Here is a 16471-nt window from a genome sequence, read left to right as displayed (position 1 = left end):
GAATTGATTACATGGACTATAAAGTCAACACACCAACACACAGATGTTGCTGAGTGATCCATACCAGTTGGTGGCTGAAACACACCATTCTGTTGTTTGTCAACCACCAATAAATTGATGAAGAAGAAGACAGATGTTGCTGAGTCTTGTTACTGTTAGTGAACATTACAATGCGGTTTCCTTGCCTTGCCTTCCCTTCAGTGTTTGAACCTTGCTTTGTTTTGTTTGTTTATTCCTGTCTGCTGCCTGCCTTTTTGACCTCTCGCCTGATATTGGACTACGACTCTGGATTTGCCTATATACATCTGTTTGCCCCTGTGTTGACCATTGCTTGCCTGGATCCGCACCTTCCTTGTCCAGCGTCACTTTACATTACAGGTTCATTTTATATATTTTGAATATATACATGTATATACAGTGGATACGGAAAGTAATCTGAACCAGTGGCATCGCTAGACCCAATTTCGCCAGTGCCCCAATAAATGCTTTGACATATGATTTACTTCATATGCAAGTGTATTTATTAAGAGTGGTAATTCCGAAATAAAGACGTTATTCTCTATGTGCAACTGAACCAACGCTGGTAAAAGCAATGTGTTTAATCAAAAAGCAAACTGATGCATCTCCGTGTGTGCACAGAGAACCCGCGCGCCTCTCGCACACTCTGCTCTTCTCCCAGTGCGAGTCCCGGTAGTTAACATGCACGCCAAAAAAACTTGCTGCTCACACGCCGCTCATGCGTTGCAAAACCGCCGTAACAGCCTTTTTTGTTTTGCAAGTCGACAAAACTAAAGTTTAAATATTATGATGGTGATCTTACTAAACATGCCTCCTGATAGATTTTTTTGTATGAAGCAAAAAGGAGGGATGACGAGTCAGGGAGGTAAAGACTTAATAAACCTAATTCTCTACCATGTGTCAAGTATAAGCCAACAGATAATTCTATAAAACATCTTTTTTTGTATATAGTGAATCGTCTATAGAATTTCATTCAAATTAAATTAATATTCATGCAATAGATTTTCTAAATGATCTTAGCATATCACCGCTTCCAGTTGGGGAAGGGGGTGCGTGCCCCAGTAGTGCTTTATGTCTAGCATTGCCCCTGTTCTGAACCCCTTAAATTTTCCACTCTTATATATTGTGTATATGTTATATTGCAGCCATTTTCTAAAATCATTTAAGTTCACTGTTTTCCTCATTAATGTACACACAGAAAAACACAGAATTGTTGACATTTTTGCAGATTTATTAAAAAAAGAAAAACTGAAACATCACATGGTCGTAAGTATTCAGACTCTTTGCTGTGACACTCATATATTTAACTCGGGTGCTGTCCACTTCTCCTGATCATCCTTGAGATGGTTCTGCAACTTCATTTGAGTCCATCAGTGTTTGATTATACTGATTGGACTTGATTAGGAAAGCCAAGGTTACAAGAAAATTCTAGTTTACCTTCCAACAAAACAATGACCCTAATCACACAGCTAAATAACAAAGGAGTGGCTTCACAACAACTCTGACTGTTGAATGGCCCAGCCAGAGTCCTGACTTAAACCCGATTGAGGGTCTCTGGAGAGATCTAAAAATAGCTGTCCACCAATGTTTACCATTCAACCAGACAGAACGAGAGGACCTGCAAGGAGGAATGGCAGAGGATCCCCAAATCCAGCTGTGAAAATTTTTTTGCATCTTTTCCAAATAGACGCATGGTTCTATTAGATCAAAACCGTGCTTCTACTAAATACTAAGCAAAGGGTCTGAATACTTAGGCCCATGTGATATTTCAGTTTTTCTTTTTTAATAAATCTGCAAAAATGTCAACAATTCTGTTTTTCTGTCAATACGGAGTGCTGTGTGTACATTGGGGAAAACCTAAACTTAAATGATTTTAGCAAATGGCTGTAATATAACGAAGACTGAAAAAATTAAGGGAGTCTGAATAATTTTCATACCCACTGTGCATGTATAATGGATTTATTTACCAAAATGTATATTAAAATGCAGAAGTAAGCTCGTTTATGTAATTGTTTTAGCCTAAAACATTTAGTCTTAAAAACTTTAGGACTAAAAATGGCTTTTTCTTTTAACATTTATTGTATAACAGATAAGTAGATACATTTTGTACACACCATTTACAATAATAATCATTATATTGTTTAAAATGGTACATTTAATAAAAAAATCAAGAAAAAAAAAACAAAGAAAAAAAAACAAGAACAAAAAACAAAACAAAAAGCAAAGAAATACCAATGGGTAATCTGATCTGAGGAACGATATAACAGATAAAGAAATTGAAAGTGATAAAAGATGATAACAAAAAAAAAGTGATAACAGCAATTTAGAGATTTAATAGATTATACATATTAAAGGTCGTGAAAATTGTATTTGTTCAAAGTGCTTTCTAAGTGAATCTGGAATTGTAAGTAACTTTAAATCTCTTTCATATTTGCTACAAAAAATGGGTTTGCAAAACTTTTAGGACTTCCAATTCCTTTGCCTGGGAAAATGACTAATAACAAATGACAATGAACAGCCAATCTATTTGCTCTGTTTGCTCTGTTTATGAATGTACATAAAAATAAGAATAATATTACAAGAAAATACCTGTTTGCAGCATAATGAGCCGTTTTTATGACTAAAATGAATACAAGTGAATGAGACCAGAAGTGTTGAGCCAATAAGTTTCCATGGCTGCTCGTTCACATCATAGAAATAAGCTCAATAATCATACAGAAATCTATGAGCAGACATAAAATTTATTTTAAAAAAAGATTTTCATGATAAAAATTCCTACCAATTTTTTTTACAATTCTGACTTTATTCACCATGTGAATGAAATATATGAGGTTGTCACTTGTGTTTTCTGTTTTTATATAAGACAGTATCCTCAGTGTGAGTCCTCTAATGTTTATTGTTTATTTAGATGACATTTTGTTTGTCCATGGAGTCCATTCACAATTGTCAAATTTGAGTGCGACCAAAAACACAACATAAATGCAAGTGAGCTGCTGTTTTTGCAGAAGATGGTGCTGGTGCCTTTACACACTATTATGACAGAAACAACAAAACAAGTGAATCTGAAAATGACAGAAATGACCTGTGGTGGAGAGCAGCCTTACATATACATGTTACAACTTCTAGACTAAACCAGGATGTTCCTGAATGGTTAGTAGATACATTTGTGTAGTTGTTGTGGAGTAAAGTTACTTTTTATGTCATGGCCGAGCATATGCTGTTCTTTTTAATATGCTAGCTTTAGCAAATAAATACATATCATTAGTTCAATTCTCAGAATTTATAGAAACATAAAGCCTTCACAACAAAACAATGACTTTAGTTTTACTTTCAACAAGATGCAACAAATGTTGTCACTGATAATTGATTGATGATTGAATGATTGATTTCCACAGCGACATTTAAACAAATTATTAAGTTATCAAATTATGAGTTTAAAACTGTGCTGAAGAATGAATGATGATAGAGCTACAGTATATCACACAGCTACAATATTTCTCAGCTAGAATAGTTCACACAGCTACAACATGGTGATATATAATGCTTATTATATGTTATATAATATTTCCTATTTCATGTTGTTCATTATTTTTTGTATGAGATTTGTAAAAAAAAAACTGTAGTTAATTAAAATATGTGACCCTGGAGTACAACGCCAGTCTTATGCTACACTGGAATATATACTTTGGCGATATATAATTAAATAGGCTATTGTTTAGGTCAAAATGACAGAAATGTTCTTTTATGCCAAGAAGATTATGTGTCGTGAAGACATTTTATAAATTTCATACAGCAAATGTATCAAATGATATGTGTATCATTGCTTTTTCTGTATGCTGTTACATGCTCTCAGATCTTTAGACCCATTCAAGATGGCACTGAGACCTCTCATGTGGAACTGGATGTTTGATGCTACTTGAACAGCCGTCACAACATGTGAATTTTACTGTGTGTTAAATAATGAATTATTTTAAGATTCTATTTTATGAAAGACACTTTCAATGTTTAGTTAGCTGCCAGTGGAAAGATGTTTATTGTACCGTTCTGATAAGATGCCTGCTATAAAACAAGACTTCCTTGAATTAGATAAGTATTCTTATTTATATATAGAATCTAGTATAAGAAGGCTGGAGCTGAATTTCACCTCTGGTCATCCTGACCACAGAAATATCCTAATCTTATGTTTGACCTTTGTATGTGTAATGAGTACAACAGAGATTTTATTAGGAGAATCTTCAGGCAGGCCAAGGTCAAAACAGGGACAGACAGGAGCATGCAGATAATCCAAAAACATAGTCAAAGTACAGGCGAATAGTCGGGACAGGTGGCAAAACAACAATACACAAAGCAAAGCTCAAGAAACACGGCAGGCAAGACAAGGAAACACTTCATATTTCTTACCCATCAGATTAGTCCATCATGAACTTCCAACTGTGTGTATGTGTGTAATCAGGGAGAGAACTGGAACTGGTGTGTGTGTGTGTGGTGCAAATTGGGAGCTGTAGTCCATTAAAGTGGCAGATGTGTAGTTCTGCAAATGCTAGATTGCTGGTGATCGTGACAGAATGCTTGACCCTTAAGTAATCATTGGAGATACTGTTCGCAATTGTATGCACATGTGTGGAAATGTCTGTTTTAACCAATCAGGATAACCCATCTTTATGTATGACACAATTAGTGACATATGTTAGAGTATAATTGTTGTTGAATTGAGATTGTGCATGTCTTGAGATTGTAGATCTGACACATTGGTCATTTTGAGGTTCTAAGGACTTTGTTTGGACTACTTTAATGGTGACTATCTCAGATGCTAGATCTGAGCCAAATATTGATCTATTAACCTTATTTATTCAATTGTTTAGATTTTTGAAATCAAAATAAAAAACACTCTTACAACTGGTTTTATAGTCCAGTGTCACATATGAGCAAATTCTTTGTTACAATATATTATAAATGTCACTTTTGATCAATTTAATGCATCCTTCTTGAATAAAAAGCATAAACTTTGTGTGGTAAACAAATGAGTGAGAAAGAGAAAATCACAGACTACAATTGGAAAAACAAACAGACTTGAAATTTTGCCTGTTTTTGCCAAGACAGAATGACGTTTGTCCTGCAGGAAGTGTCATCATGGCTCATGTCAGAGGTAGTGATCCTCCTCCTCACACATTTAAAACCTCTTACATGCACCATGGCTTATAGATTTGGCAGATTACAGCGTGACCGGGTGGAGTACAGTTGAGATACAAAAGCAGATTATGTGGATTCATTGACTACTTTCATTGCAAATGACTGATGAGCGTCCCAGGCGGCTTTTTCATGTGTCCGATTGAAATAAGTCCCGCTTATCAGCTGCACGTATTTTATGGGCAAAAAGGGAGCAAAAATATGAATCATGATCCACCAATATCATATATCATTAGGTATAGGGTGGAGGTGTTTACATGCCAAATGTTCAATTTACTATTATGAATGATATAATAACCCATGCAGAGTGATTATAATGGTCGTATTCATTCAAGACGATGAATAGGGTGATGCAAACCAGTATGTGACATCCAAAGGAGAAGACAATGACCAGCACTCCTTATTCTGATTTAGTGAAAAACAACATGATATGATTGCTGGTTCTCAAGTGGATCATTGGCAATGCTGTCTGTTATTTAATGAACTCCTTATGTTCATTTTTTTCCCATTAGGGAAGAAATGTCCAATTTCTTCCCATTAGGTAGAGCATTGAAAACTTCTAACTAGTTATATATCTCACAAACCTATTGTCTCACAGGAAATGTAGAGACTCTCATTCATTGAAAATTCAGATTATTCCTCATACACATTACACATCTTTATTGGCTAGCGGATGTTCATAAAAACTTGATTTACAAAGTCTCACTTGCTTCCAGAGATTTGGGTGTTGCCATCCATCCATCCATCCATTCATCCACAACCATCCATCTATCCACATCCATTCACATCCATCCATTCATCCATCCATCTCAATTCATCTATAGGTTCTCCCAGGCAAGCTGAGAGACATAGTCATTGGACAAATGCAGAATGTCTCCCTATGTAGGCATTCAGGAGGCATCCAAAACAGATGCCTGAGCCATCTCAGTTCTCTCGAAGTTCCTCTCGGGTTACAGAGCTCCTCACCCTATCTCTAAGCACCCTGTCACCCTGTGAAGGAAACTCATTTTGGTTACTTGTATCAAAGATCTTGTCCTTTTGGTCATGACCTAATGATCGACCATAGGTGAGAGTAGGAACGTAGATTGGCCAGTAAATTGAGAGCTTTGGCTTTCACCTCATCTCTTTCTTCATTACAACAGACCAGTATATTGGCCACATTACTGCTGCCAATTCATCTATCAATCTGATGTTCAATCCCTGCCTCACTCATGAACAAAACCACAAGATACTTGAATACCTCCACCTGGGGCAAGGACTATCCTCCGACATATAGAGATGACAAGCCACCTTTTTCTGGTTGAGCCCCATGGCCTCAGACCAATTTTCATCTCTGCTACATTACATTTAACAGTAAACTGTCAACTGAGAGGACATCATCATCTGCAAATATCAGAGACGAAATCCTGTGGTTCTTAAATCAAACCCCTTTTGGCCCAAGGCTGTGCCTAGAAATTCTGTCCATAAAAAAATATGAACAGAACCAGTGACAAAGAGCAGCCCTGCCAGAGTTCAACATGTGCTAGGAACAAGTCTGACTTTTGCCAACAATGCAAACCAAACTTATGCTCTGGTCATACAGAGACATGCAGCCCTTAACAGATCACATCTGACCCTGTACACCCAGAACACCTTCTACAGAATTCCACGAGGGACACAGTCGAAAACCTTCTACAAGTTCACAGTGCATTCTATGTTGACTGGACAGGCAAACTCCAACGAACCCTTGAGCATGCTAGAGAGGGTATAGATCAGGAATTAACAAACTTGTTCCTGGAGGCCCGGTGTCCTGCAGATTTTAGCTCCAAACCTAATCAAACACGCCTTAACAAGCTAATCAAGGTCTTACTAGGTATACTTGAAACACCCAGGCAGGTGTGTTGAGGCAAGTTGGAGCTAAACCCTGCACCGGACCTCCGATTGGTAACCCCTTGGTATAGAGTATGTCCAATGTTTGTGGCCCGGACGAAAACCGCGCTGTTACTCCTGAATCTGAGGTTCAATCGGTCTTTGTCAGTCACGTGCGTTTGTTGTGTGTGACGTCACACCTGCGCCATTTTGGTGGTATCGCTTCCCGAGACAACTTGAGAGACACATAATAACGCGAGAGATCCATGCCAAAAAAAAGGTCAAGCTAGAGAAGTACAAGAAAATCGAGAGTACACAGGACCGCAATAAACTAAACAAAGATGCCAGAGATCGTCATTTTGATAAACTGTCTTACATTCAGGATATAGATCCGTTTAAACTAATTGCAAACCAACGGAGCGCGCTGCCGCCTACCCATTGCTGGCATGTCATACTGTATATCATCAATGTCTTAATATACGTTGTTTTAGTTTAAACACCATTAAACCACAGTAAGTATTTTTAATTATTTATTGCAGTTTTTCATTTTATTTCATTAGTTACATCTAATATTTACATTAACAAACTATTAGAAAGATGTTTGTATCCACAGTATTTTACAAATATGAATAATAAATGTAATGAAAGCAACAGAACGAAACATGTAACTACTATTATGATTTTATTTAGTCAAATACACTGAGTGCACAGAGAACAACAAATAAACATTAAATGAATACACCCAAATATTAAGATATGTTGAACACAAATACAGATATTATGATGAAAGCTGAAAACCTGTAACCATTGACTTCCATTGTATTTGTTGGTTTTCCTACTATGGAGTCAGTGGTTACAGATTTTCAGCCTTCATCATATCTTTATTAGTGTTAAGAGAAAAAATAACCCCATAGAGGTTTAGAAAAACTTGATGGCATATAAATAGTAAGGCACATTAAATTTGTGGGGGAAATTTCTATTCAGCTCAAACTACTGATTGACCTAATGTTTAACTTTGATCAAAAGCACTCGTTTCAGTTCTTTAAAGGGTTATTCAGTTCAAGTAATAACTGCGTACCTTGTGTTTTGATGTACCAGTTTTGTTATTGTGAAGAACAATAAATGAGTTAACAACAAATTTTAAGTCATCCTCCATTTATTTACATTTATACAAATTATATTTTTATCCAGGCTGTAGAGGCTAAGCCTATTGCTTGAAGTCCCTGAGATGTTGTTAGACAGGCACCCAGATGACGCACACTGTCCTTCGTTTGATGGTGTATACAAAATGAACAGTCTTACTTGTTTCCATGAGTATTTAGGTTTATTGCAGTTGCAAACTCCAATAGTTCACAAATTTCCTTCCAAGTATGTTTCCGTTTGTACATCAAACTCTGCCTCATATCGTGACGTACAGACCAACAAAACAAACCGTCACGCTAAAGCGTGAATGAATGTGTATGCGTTCGTTTTTGTGTGTGTATGAATGTATGTGTGTGTGTGTGTGTGTGTGTGTGGTCAAAACTGTATGTGCTCCCTTCCGTCTAGCAACACCTGTTACCTGAATATTCGTTCCCACTTATAAAGCCTGTTTAAAGAGCACCACCTAGTGGAGCAATTGACAGTTGCCAAATGGCTCCTACATCCCGGCCCCTAATTGTATACAAATGTAACAATTCCCAATTATAATATTAAGGAGCCATAAAAGAACATTAAGCGATAATGGGTGCACATACACAATACATCAAATACACAAGAGCCCAGTGGGGCACTTTAATAACAGAGACGCTAGACTGATTCTTGCAATAGGCAGAGTTTAGTCACAGGCCGTTCTATGATGCTACTTTTGGTCTGAAGCCGCACTGAGCGCACAATCCTTTTCTTGTCACAAAATGCTTCCAACACTCTTGCGAGGGGCCATGAGCTTCGTGGTGCTGTAGGATCCATAATAATCACTATATCTCCTGGTTTAAGATTTTTTCTCTGTTCGTTCCATTTCTGCCTCTCTTGCAATAATGGCAGGTATTCGCGAATCCACCGTTTCCAAAATAGATCAGATATGTACTGAACTTGCCTCCATCGCTTTCTAATGTACAAATCATGGTGTTCAAATAGCCCTGGTGGTAAAGACGGCTTACCTTTCATGAGAAGGATATGATTAGGTGTCAGAGGTTCTAGATCATTTGGATCATCAGATAACTTAGTGATGGGCCGGTCGTTTAAGATAGCTTCAACTTCGCATATTACTGTTTGGAGTCCATCATCGTCCAATTTTTGTTGATGAAGGACTGAAGAGAGAATTCGTCTTACCATGCGAATCATACGCTCCCAAACACCACCATAGTGCGACGCTGCAGGAGGGTTGAAGCTCCACTTAATGCCCTTTTGTTGTAGCATTCCTCCAATATTTGTCTGATTCAAGGTTAAGAGTGCCTCTCTGAGTTCCTTCTCTGCTCCTTTAAAATTGGTACCATTGTCAGACTGTAAATGAACAACTTGACCTCTTCTACAGACAAACCGACGTATTGCATTAATGCATGCATCTGTATTCAATGAGTTGGCTATTTCAAGGTGAACTGCTCTGCTAGACAGGCAGGTGAATATTACGCCATATCGCTTGGCTGTGCCTCGTCCTTTCTTCACTTCTATAGGTCCGAAGTAGTCGACCCCTGTGTTGGTGAATGGTGGTTTGTCAGGAAGAATTCTCTCCATGGGCAAGTCTGCCATCTTCTGTAGCATCATCCGTCCATTTTGTCTTCTGCAAAGACAACAGTCAGACATTATCTTTCTTACTGCCGAATTAGCGCCTGTAATCCAGTATTTCCTTCGCAGTGTGGATAGAATGTGGTTTCGACCACTATGGCCGAGCCGTTCATGAATATCTCGCAGAAGGAGAGTAGCTATATGTTGGTCTTTGGACAAAATTAGTGGATGCTTAGCTTCCTCTGGTAATGAACCTCTGGCTAGTCGCCCACCGACTCTTAGAAGTCCGTTATCCAAGCATGGATCCAATTTGTACAGAGGGCTTTGCTTACTCACAGTTCTTTTTCCAGCTGACAAGGTGGCAAGTTCCTCATTAAATCGTTGCTGTTGACAAAAGTGTATAATGGCAAGCTCTGCCTCGCTTATGTCTTCAATAGACAAAGTGCACCTTTCATGCACTGAAAGACTCTGCATATTCTCATAGGTCATCTCAGACTCTTTCCTCTTGTGAGACCGTTTCTGAAGCATTTTCTTATACTTAAGAAGCCAAGCTACAGCTACCCTCAATTTCTTCCACTCTGAGAAGTATGCAATTAAACGGCTGGTACTATTTGATGGGTCAATTACACTAACTGCGTTCACTAGAACTTCCCTTTTGATTTCCGGGTCGTCGGTTTTGATCATCATATCAGTTCTATCAGCTGGCCAATCCTCTTCTGACTTATGCAAGAAGCTTGGACCTTCTATCCACCTATTGTGATCAATGAAGTCTCCAACCCTCAGACCTCTAGATGCATCATCTGCTGGGTTTTCCTTGGAACGAACGTACCGCCATTGTAAAGTTGTTGTTGCTTCTCTTATAATGGTGACCCTATTAGCCACAAAGGTGTGAAAACGTCTGTCCTCGTTATTTATATACTTAAGCACAGATGTGCTATCGGTCCAGAATATTGATTCTTTTAGTGGAACTTGCACCTCTGTCTTCAACATCAGGTCCATACGAACGGCGAGAAGTGCAGCTGTTAACTCTAGACGGGGAATGGTAACAGCCTTTAAAGGTGTAACTCTGGCTTTGCCCATCACGAATGCAACGTGGATGACATTTTTGCTATTTTGCATCCTGAGATAAGTAACTGCCCCATATCCTAGTTCGCTAGCATCTGAGAAATGATGAAGCTGGGCATGTATGACAGTTCCAAAGTCTTTGGGCTTGATGCATCTATTAATTTGAAAGTTAGACAGCATTTCCAACTCCTCTTTCCATCTTGTCCAGCGGTGCAGTAGCTCTTGAGGTACTGTTTCATCCCATCCATAGTTTCTTCTGCACAATTCTTGCAGCATTATCTTAGCAGGTAGTAAAATTGGTGCCAGGAAGCCAAGTGGGTCATACACTGAGCTAGAAACAGATAACATTCCACGTCTAGTGCAGGACCTTTGGCAAGCTACCATTTTAAATGTAAATGTGTCATTCTGAACACACCACTGTAGTCCGAGGGCTCTTTCCATGGGAAGTTCATCTCTGTCCATATCAAGCTCTTTCACACCCTTAGCTCTATATTCCTGTGGCATGGCTTGCAGTACGGAGCAACTGTTGCTTACCCACTTTGTCAAGGTAAATCCTCCTTTTTGACAGAGCATGGTCAGATGTTTGATCATCGTTACGGCTTCCTGCTCAGATTCCACGCTCTTTAAACAGTCGTCTACATAGAAGTTTTCTTTAACAGTTTGTGTAATTTCTACTGGAAATTCAGCCTGATTGTCATCAGCTGTTTTCCTCAGTGCAAAGATGGCACAACTTGGAGATGATACGGCACCAAACAAATGGACAGTCATACGAAACTCTGACACATCTTTCGTGAGATCTCCCTCGGGCCACCACAAGAACCTCAGAAGGTCTCGGTCCTCCTCTGGAACTTTAACTTGATAATACATTGCTTGCACATCCCCCATGAATGCCACAGGTTCTTGCCGAAACCTAAGAAGGACCCCAATCAGTGTGTTATTGAAGTTGGGACCTTGTAGGAGCTGTTCATTTAATGATGTTCCTTTAAATGACGCAGAACAGTCAAATACCACACGCAGACTTTTCTTCCTGGGATGATATATTCCGTGGTGAGGAATGTACCAGACTTTGCCGCTGCTTCCACTTAACTGCTGGGTAGGTACTTTCTCTGCATAGCCTTTAAGTAACATTTCATTGACTTTATTACTGTACTCTTTGAAGAAATGTTCGTTCTGCAGAAACTTCCTTTTTAGACTGGTTAGCCTTTGTTTTGCCACAGCAAAGTTATTGGGCAGATGCACGTCTTTCTTAAGAGGCAATTTCATCTGATAATGGTTGCCCTTGAGTGTTATAGATCTTTCCACAATGTCCATGAACTTCTTATCTTCCCTTGATAGCCCTTTCTCTTCTGTGACTCTTTCATTAAAGTCATGATTATACTGATTATTCAACATTGCCTCCAATTTACGTACCGAAATCTTGTTAACTACAGCTGACCTACATTCAGCATTTATACCGGAGTCTTCTCCATGCACGAGACCATTAATGACCCATCCCAACAAGGTCCTTATAGCATATGGGCCATTCCCATGGCTATTAATAACCTCCCAAGGTTCCAACAACCTTGGTGCGTTGCTTCCAATCAACAGGTCTACATTAGCTTCTATCTTTGGAGTAGTTAATCCTACCAGGTATGGCCATTTTACCAGGGTCTCAGCAGTCACAATGTTATCTGTGTTTACGGGCATTTTCTTTTGTGTTAGGGTTTGAGGAAGTTCATGGAAGACAGTACCATTAATACCAGACACTTCCAATCCTGTGAGTGAATATGCTGGCACTACCCTTTCTTGCCCCATAGTGCATAAGAGAAACCGGGTTCGTTTCCCAGTAAGATGAAGCTTTTGCATAAGCTGTTCAGAGCAGAAAGTTGCGGAGCTGCCAGGATCTAAAAATGCATATGTCAGTATTACCTGATCAGATTTGATAGACTTGACTTGGACTGGCACAATGGATAACAGACACTGATCCCTTCCGGCCCCTGTATGTCCACAAGTCTCGGCATTTGATACGAATGAGAGTGATTTAATGTCTTTGTCAACTTGAGTAGATGTACTTACTGTGACCTTAGCAACATGCTCTTTATGCGTGCTGGCTGTGTCGCTCTTGTTAATATGAAGTACAGTAGGGTGGCTTTGGTTGCATATTTTACAAGTTAGGCGTTTCTCACAATACTGACTCATGTGTGAAGTACCTAAACAACCAAAGCAAAGGTGTTTCTCCTTCAGAAAATTAATCTTGTCTCTGTGTTTTTTGCACTTGAACTGTGGACAATGTTCTAGTAGATGACTCTGAGAACAGTATGCACAGAATAAAGCAGATGCAGAGTTATGTCTAAGAGAGACGGTCCTTGATCCTGTGGTACGCTCAACTTTCACGGGTGTAATGGTAGTAGCGAAGCTTTTTCCTTTAGTTCTTTGTTCTGGAGGTAATCGTGGCCTAATTACAGCTCTTTGTCCAGTTGTTCCAGATGGGGAGTCGCTAATATTGCCATACAATGGATCAGACAGAATTTGAACATGTCTTTCTATAACTTTCACCAGGTCATTGATCAATGCTCTGTTTCCTGTTGTTTCCTGTAGGTCATGTGCAGCAGTCCTCCATTGCTCTCGAAGTTTAAATGGCAGCTTTAAGACAATTGCCCTTATGTTACTTGGCATGTCTAGCTCATGCATATATTGAAGTTCTTCCATAACGTTGCAGCAGCCTCGCAAAAAGAGAGAATAAGCCTGCAGAGCATTAACGTCTTCATTCTTTATTGGAGCCCAGGATAAAGCCTTTTCAATATATGCCACAGCGATCTTGTACTTACAGCCAAAGTGTTCCTGTACCAGCTGCTTTGCTTTATCATAGCCTGACTCAGGCGTCATATATAGACAGCTACGAACAAGCTCCCTTGGTTGCCCCCTAGTGAATTGTTCCAGATAGTACAAACAGTCGCTCTTACTAGCCTTTTGTTCCACTCCTTGTTCAAAGGCTCTCATGAAGGAGACATATTGGAGAGGATCTCCATCGAACAAAGGGATATTTCTTGCTGGCAGGGATATTAAATGCGGTTGTTGAACAAGTGATGTGTCATTTCGACTGTGCACCCCTGAACTAGATCCTTCTGTATACCTTTGATTTGTATTTGGCACATTAAGTTGGGGTGATTGCTGATGTGTATTTCGGTCGAGTTGAGTTGTTTGTCTATTTAAAGCAGACCACTCCTTTGGTCTAGTGGTGGGCTGTTGACTAGCTTGATGTAGCAGAAGTGGGGGGGTTGTTGTCGATGTCCACTTCTGTGTTTGTTGTGGTTACTTTGAGATGAACATTTAAATTCGCTTGCCATCGGGTCCAGTTTGTGTGGAGGTGCTGAACTTTGCGTTTCTTTCGCCAGGTAAGAATTCATAGCATCAGATGCATTTTCACTGCATAAGTTATCAGAGGCTTCGAGCACAGACAGTCTGGCAGCAGTTTCAGCTAACATGGTATCCAACTCCTGTTGCTCTAATTTTCTCTTTATCTGCTGCTCTTGCTCTTCCAATGCATGCCTTTCCTGTAAAGCTAATTTACGAGCAAGCAATGCAGCCTTTTCAGCTTGTGCTTTAATTCGTATGGAAGTAGTGCTTGATTTGCTACCTGCAGTTTTCCCTGAGCGTTTACTGGTTGCATTTGAAACACTATCCTCTGGATTAATATCATCCCCAATTTGGCTACCAGCAGCACCAACACTCACATTTTGACCAGAATTTGATAACCACAATTGCACCTTAGAAATAATATCATTATTAGCGATCATTTTGGCTTTAAACCACACATCATGTTTTTCTTGTTCAATATCAGGTAGCATACCCATCACAGATTCATGAACATCTTTTGATTCATCACAGACCTTAACAAGATCATCAAACACACATTGAACTTGTACAACATTTCCCTTTTCAATCAAACCATTCAACACATTTCTTAGACTGGCTGCCTTATTCAGCTTAGTTTTCCTTTCGTTTTGCAGACGTTCCAGTTTTTCAGCGAATGCTTTAACAGTTAATTTAACAACGCGTTTTTCTTTTGAGGTTTGCGCATCATTATGTTCGATATTGTTTGTTTCTAACGTTACGGCCGGCTCGTCGGGCCTGTCCATGGCTTCATTCATCTCCGTGACCTAGTTCACGCGTTAACGATACGTTCGCAAAACAGTAACAGAGTTCACGGAAATACGACGTTATTTACCCGCCCCTTGTGTCACCAATGCATTGGAATTTGCCCCGTAAGTTGAACACAAATTGAATGGCCATTCATTTTATTGTAGCGCTACACATACCTTGCGTTGGGCGCCGTAGTCCAGCGAATATGTAGCCCCTTTGCGTAGAACTCACGTCGTGCAGTGCTGATGAATAGCGTCGTCCAAGTCCTCCAAAGCGCAGAGCAAACACGCCACAGCAGACCCAGTTATGCCGATATCTTTGTGGCCTCCATTCAGACACGACCGGCTTGAATCGTCTAGTTCAGCGTCACTCCTGGCGGGTCGCTAATGCGAAGCGGAAGTTTTGACTTGTTTGTAGAGGCTAAGCCTATTGCTTGAAGTCCCTGAGATGTTGTTAGACAGGCACCCAGATGACGCACACTGTCCTTCGTTTGATGGTGTATACAAAATGAACAGTCTTACTTGTTTCCATGAGTATTTAGGTTTATTGCAGTTGCAAACTCCAATAGTTCACAAATTTCCTTCCAAGTATGTTTCCGTTTGTACATCAAACTCTGCCTCATATCGTGACGTACAGACCAACAAAACAAACCGTCACGCTAAAGCGTGAATGAATGTGTATGCGTTCGTTTTTGTGTGTGTATGAATGTATGTGTGTGTGTGTGTGTGTGTGTGTGTGTGTGTGTGGTCAAAACTGTATGTGCTCCCTTCCGTCTAGCAACACCTGTTACCTGAATATTCGTTCCCACTTATAAAGCCTGTTTAAAGAGCACCACCTAGTGGAGCAATTGACAGTTGCCAAATGGCTCCTACACAGGCATTGAGGGAAAATTCATTTCTGGAGTAATGCATCATATTGCTTACATGAGACAGGATGAAACAGCAGCAAAACACACTCATACACACAGTGAAAGAAACAAGGCTACAAAAATTGGAAGAAATTTGCAAAGAATGCATCAATTAAGCACATAATGCATTTATAGACCTGGGCTTTTAACTCTTATTGACTACTACAGCTCTTCTACACTACAGTTGGACATTGGTTTGTTGAGCACAACAGACAGTTACAATCCTGTGCTGTAATGTGACATCTTCACCTTCACAAGGGAGTATCATGTTGATGGGTCAGTGTTTGTTATTAAGATTGTGATTTTTTACTGTTTGGTACTTAAGCATCATTCTTGTCACAAAATCCATCAGACATCCTGTATTCTTCATGTTCACACAGCAGCTGTTAGTTCTCCTACAACAGGCGGTTTACTTCTACACATCTGTTCATACACCATTTACACTCAGTTTGTCTTGGCTACCTCCTTAGTGTTGTGCGTCTCCTCATCTGTGTCTCTCACCATCTTCAACCTCACGTGTCTCCTCCTCTGCATGTTGTTCGTCTACATCTTCAGCTGACTGCAGTGTTGGTTTTATTTCCTTCTCTTAGTTCATCTTGCAGAGTGTGCAGTGTCTGTCTG

This window comes from Danio aesculapii, chromosome 8 (assembly GCF_903798145.1).
Source record: "Danio aesculapii chromosome 8, fDanAes4.1, whole genome shotgun sequence".
NCBI lineage: Eukaryota > Metazoa > Chordata > Actinopteri > Cypriniformes > Danionidae > Danio > Danio aesculapii.
Note: the sequence above shows the minus strand (reverse complement) of the source record.